The sequence below is a fragment of the Erithacus rubecula genome (assembly GCF_903797595.1).
Source record: "Erithacus rubecula genome assembly, chromosome: 3".
Lineage (NCBI taxonomy): Eukaryota > Metazoa > Chordata > Aves > Passeriformes > Muscicapidae > Erithacus > Erithacus rubecula.
The window spans coordinates 91,127,705-91,133,470 of NC_136689.1; the positions used below are offsets into that span (position 1 = coordinate 91,127,705).

Genomic DNA, 5,766 nt, shown 5'->3' on the forward strand with positions numbered 1-5,766 from the left:
CACTGGTATCTTCATTGAGTATCACTCCCTCTCATTCTTGGTTCACTCTGACATGACTTGAAAAGGATGTGCTTTTTGCCAAACATTTCTTTTTCAATGTCATAATTCCAACCAACGGATAATATTGATCTGTGGAAAAAGGACAGGTGACCTGCCAGAAGACTGAATAACCAAAAAGTGCCTTTAAATTAGACAAAAGCCTTTTGCTTTCAGTTAAAAAAAAAAAAAAAAGGAAACCCACACTGCTTCCCAGGTATGATCCAGATCTGTTACATACAACAAAGTTGTTCAGTATAAATCTTTATTTCATATTTCAGAAGGAATGCAATAGAAAACCCATTTTAACAATAAATGCTAGTCACCTGAGGTCTATAGCTTGTTTTGCAGCTCAGAAAAAAAAGCCTCTGTTCACTGTTGGCCAACCGAGTTACATTTTCTGCTATTATTAATGCATTGCAAGGGTTTTTTTCATATCAATTTGAAATTATACATCTGGGAAATCCCAGTACAACGGCAGTCAATGCTTTGTTTCTCTGTGTGGCCCTTTGCAATTACTAGAATGTGCAAATATAATTTAGCGCAGGTAAAATTCAATCAGTCACCCCAAGCACAAAGAAATCTCCATCTCCCAGAAAAAAACCCAGAGAGTGTTTCCCTGCAAATGGCACAAGGGAGCTGTAAGAGTTTCTAAAACAAATTTATTAGAATATTTAAATTCAAGTTGTAATGGGAAATTTAGCTCGATAGGTGAGGTGGTGGCAGGCAAGCAGCTTTCGGGGCTGTGCGCTCACTCGAGTTACAGCCCCCGTTCTCTTGCAGGAAGTGATTGCAAAACCAGGCAGGCTGCCCCCCAAAAAAGCAGCCCCAAGGGGTGTAAAGGAGGGCTGGGGATGCTGAGGAGCAAGAGCAGAGGTGCACCACTCTTGTGGTGGCACCAGAGGAGGTGGGAGTTGTGGTTCTCAGCCAAGCTCCACACAAAGACATTGACCACGGAGGCACCACCTGCCCAGCTGTAGGTGCTTGGGGGCCACATGCCAGGCTTGCAAAATGCAGGCCTAGGAGAGAACAGCTCCGTAGGTTTTTTAAAATTATGCCATAATTAGGAGGTATAGCTTTAAAAAAAGAAAATTAGGGAGAAGAAGAAAATGCCGCTTTTTTGGACTGTCGTATTTATGCTTCTCAAGCAACTCCAGTACCATAACGTTTTGTTTTTGTCAAGCAGCAAAGGCTGCCCTTCACCTCCCGCTATGTTCAGTGGGAGCTGTGTCACTGCCTTCAAAGGAATCAGGATCAGGCCTCCAACGCGTTAATAAGCAACAAGAATTATGGAAAGAATTGCATTTAATGTGAAGTCAGGCTGCCTGCAGGGATGGCACCGCACAGCCTGTCACAGATTGCTTTGTGCTGGAAACCTACAGCATGGGCTGATCCGTGGATGAGACAACTGCAAGACATTTCCGCTTGGCAGGAATATGGAGGGAGAAGATGAGAGACAAGTCAGCAGCATCTAAGTGCATATGTGGATGGCTGGAAAACTCCAGACACACACAGCTCCACTTCTGATGTTCTGAGAGCACTGCAGACATGGTGTGGAAGAAGCAGCCTTTGCACTTCCTGAGCAATCAGGACCTCCCTCCCAATGAAAAGGACCTGTTCTGCTCTTGTATATCTAAAATGCCAAAGTTCTAAGAGCATACACCTCAACATTAAGAAAGCACCCTTTTGCAAGTACTTTGGAAAAGAAAATATACCAGTTTTCTTTGTCACTTCCCTCCCAACAAAGTATTCCTGCCAATCCTCTAGAATAATGAATCAACAGAAGGAGACATTACACCAAAACACCTCTAAGCATACAAAAAAAGAGGTTGGGGGATTGTGTCTAAGGTGACTCCCATGCTGGCTCTTTGTCTATGATACTCATCTTACTGAAAAGGCTCAGGCAGCGTTTTTCTTTCATGTCCTTGTTTGTTGTGAATAGGAAAGAATGAGAAACTGATGAATTTCCCAGAAATAAACAGCAGAGCTGAGGGATAGCCCAATTTACTTATTCCTAACCTGTGATTGCTCCTGAACATGTTCTTCTACCCATAGCAGGGAGCAAGGTTATTGCTGTGATCCTGCATCACCATCATTGAGTTGTTTTCCATTCATCCATCTAGCAGGTCGCCTGCACACTGTGGCAACTGGTTTTCTTCACAGAATGGGCGGCTTTGAAAAACAATCTTTGTGTCCCCAAACTAATTGTGGACAATGTTTTCACAACCCTTCTGATCAAAAATGTGCCTACTTTCCTACCCACTCATATTTCTGCTGCTCTGATCTTCACCTTTGGACTCAGTCTTTGCCTTCCTTTACTCCTACAAAGGAGCAAAGCAAAGCCATTTCCTGGAAGTTCCTCCCTTCTTCCTCCTAAATCACTCAGTTGCATCCTGTTTTTATATCTTGCCCTAAACCTTTTCCTTTGGACTATAAGTTACAACTGACTGTGTAAAACAACATCAATATTGAAATAGCTACTTTGGAGCTGCAGTGATGGAGCTCTCTAAATATGCATATTAAAATCATACAGAATTTCAGGGGGGGTGAGGGTGGGAAGTGCCATGAACGTCCAGGTGCTGATGATGAAATTTAATTTTTTTTTTTTTTTTAAATTTCCAACTGGCCTGGAAATAGCAAAATGTAAAAAAGGTGCCTACGGTTGTTTTGAAAAGCTCCCATGTTGCTACAACCCCTGCTTACCTTATGGATTGCTTTAATTCGGGGTATGACATTGCTCCTGGCATATGCTGAGTGGTTGCACCCCCACCTCTACATTAAAAATCAGTGTTTCCTCTGGAAGTTAAAACATCCTGAGGAAGAGAAAGGAAAGCAAGAGGATTTATCAGACAGTGCCTGACACATCGTAAAGATGCAGCATTGTTATCAGGTATCATTCTAACACACTCGCTGCTCTACACCACTCAAAATTTTATGACCACAAAAACAACCCACACATACATGCCAAAGTGTGACTAGCCGAAGACAGCTCTCAGCATGTTAGCTTCATTTCGCTCAAGAGACAAACAAGAGATCACAGATGAAGCTGCCTCCACCACTCTGATGTGAGCAGTAATGTAGGGTTTTGTCAGGGAGTCAATGCAGCTACCAGACCAAGAGCTTTCTTTCCGTGGCTTACAGTACCTGCAAAGCCTTTTGCTTAAAAGCCAATCAAATAAGACACCGAGTCACTTAGTTGCTTCCTAGAGACACATAACAAAAGCAGTCACTGTATGAATAGTTGATGCAAATATTTTGTTCACAGTTAATTCAGAATGAATAACACAGAATCATATGGTTACTTCCTTGCTCAGGTACAGCAAGATCTATAATGCATAAAATTGATGTTAAATGCATAAAATCTCCTGCTTGGAGCATCAAAACATAGTCATGGCCTTGAATGCTGATGTTAAATCTGAAACATATTCCACATACCACATGGACTGCAGCTAACATTAACAGCTTTCCATTGTAACAGCTACATTGCTGTAATTGGGCAGACACTGGCTGGGGATTTCTTCAGAGACCTATTTTTCAATTAAAGTTTAATTTTCAAGTAAAAGGATTTATACAGAATGAGATCGTGTGCACACCTCGTTGTTGCACTGTTTCAGAGCATGTGATTTCTGGGTTTATTATGGACAGAACAGTGCAGGGTGTGAAAGGAAAAGGAAAAGAAATAACAGCAGAACTATGTTTTCCAGACTCCTCTGTAGGTTCAGGATAAAACAGATATCCTGGTCAGCAATTGCAGCTGTGTGGTCAGCTTGTCTGGTGCACCACAAGTTGTCTTAGCAAGGAGAAACATATTCTGCATTATTTTCCTCCCAAGTGAAGACAAACAGGAAAAAAAACCACCAGGGAAACAAGAAAGGTGCTAGTCAAGGAAACTGAAAATTGCTCTTCTAGGAGGTCAGTCTTGCTGCAGCATGGGTTTAGGCTCCCTAACTGCTCACTACCTGAATCCTCTGCTACTACTATGCATCTGCCTGGGGCTACTGAAAGGAATAATCCCACAAGATAAGCAAACTCCAAGTGCCCTGTGAATCCCTGCTGTAACTCCTGCCATTCCTGCTCTTCCCATACCTGCAGGCACTGCTGTGGGTCCCTTTGGTGGAGTTCAGGTGGATCCAGGAAGACAACTCTCCTCTCTAGGTCCAGACAGCTGCTCAAAGCATTGCAGGGAAAAACCATTACTGCTTCCTGGTGTTTAACAGTTAAACCAGCTGGATTTGAAGATCTAGGAAATGAGGAGGATGAGATAACTGCATTTGTAAGAACATTTGTTTTGAATCCAAACTATTTCCCAAGTGTATTAATATGAATTATCAGGAGATTGTCTGAGGATTTATATGCATAGTATTCCAAGAGAAAAGAAAAAAGAGCTGGAGCAGGAATAGTCAGTTTTAAATTAAGATAAATTACTCCAAGTTTCATTTTAAAATATACTCATGTCCATTGTTTATGATCCTAGAGTTCAAAATGCTGAATGTGTCTGCTGAGAGAATATATACCCCCTTTCCAAAACTCTGCTCTAGTTATTTGAAAGACATTCTGATAACATCACAAGGAATAGCAAAAAAAAAAAAAAAAAAAAACCCCGAACAAAACAAAACAAAAAAACCCCAAAAAACGGCCTGGGGGGAGAGAAAAGGAAAGAAAGAAAGTGATAGAGAAAGAGAGGGAGTGAGAATACACAGCATTATTGACAATTGCTAATCTTGGCCAGGAAGGGTGGTTTCAAAAGTTTTAGGCATCAACTACAAATTAAATTTTGCCAAGATGAACCGAGTATAGTCCCTTTCCATTTACATAATCAAATAAAAGGTAAGACTCAGCAGCATGAATACTCGACCTGCCAGTAAACTGTTTGTTTCTTAGAAATAGAGAGAGAAAAAAAAAATTCTCTAGCAAGTTAGCTCTTTCTCATACAGTTCATATTATACATGGCAGAGACAGAAGATATAAAATTTGCTACAATATATTAGTTTGATAGTATTGTAGAAGGTTTCTCATCAAAATACAGAGATGGGGAATTATAGTTCCAAGGCCTAATTTAATAACAAACATGCTGTTGTTAAAACCATTTTTTCGCCTGCTCTCTATAAGCAATCTGTGCATTGTATGAAGAATATGGGAAGAAAAATGGAAGAATTATGCAGACAAATACTGGTATGTAGCCAGAGCTTAGGAAAACATGTATCTGCCTCTCAGTGTCCTTATTGCCCATAAAAGAACATTTCACACGGTCAACAGCTCAAATTTATGTGGACCCTTAGGGGTAAATTTTCAGTAGTGAATAGAACTCACATACGCAATCGCGTTATTGTTAATGGGAGTTCTGTGGCTACTTCCACTCAATGCTAAACATGGTGCCCCTTCCTGTAGAAAGCTAACTATCTACAGACCACTCCAGCTCCCTCTCTTGTTCTTGTCCTCTACCAGCAGTCTCAGAGGAGCAATGCAGAGTGGCCCAGAAAGCCACTTGAGGCTTCTCCTCGCACTCTGTTGCTGACAGCCACTGAGAGGGCATGTCCCTTCCCCCACCACAAGGACTGCACAATATCTGTGATGCTCTCACCCTTTCTCCAGTGCTGACTGCAGGTGAGTCCTCCCCTGGCTTCTCTCACTGCCCAGAAATGTGCCATTTTTCTGATGTGGTTTAAGTGCTGGAGACTTTCCAGTGGGTTTAGCACATCTTTGTGCCCCCCTTTTCCCTTAGGTGTAACC

At 41.7% G+C, this 5,766-nt stretch overlaps 1 long non-coding RNA gene across 2 annotated transcripts; it reads right to left on the minus strand.

Annotated features, from left to right (window-relative positions):
* Positions 1–1,973: 1,973 nt before the first annotated feature.
* Positions 1,974–4,441, minus strand: LOC306800095. 2 transcript variants are annotated; one of them, XR_013773757.1, is made up of 3 exons: positions 4,123–4,441; positions 2,740–2,849; positions 1,974–2,357 (listed from the first exon to the last, which is right to left on the minus strand). It is a non-coding gene; the product is annotated as an uncharacterized lncRNA (long non-coding RNA). The 2 variants fall into 2 exon arrangements; XR_013773758.1 differs by lacking the exon at positions 4,123–4,441 and adding an exon at positions 2,998–3,190.
* Between the last annotated feature and the right edge of the window lie 1,325 nt (positions 4,442–5,766).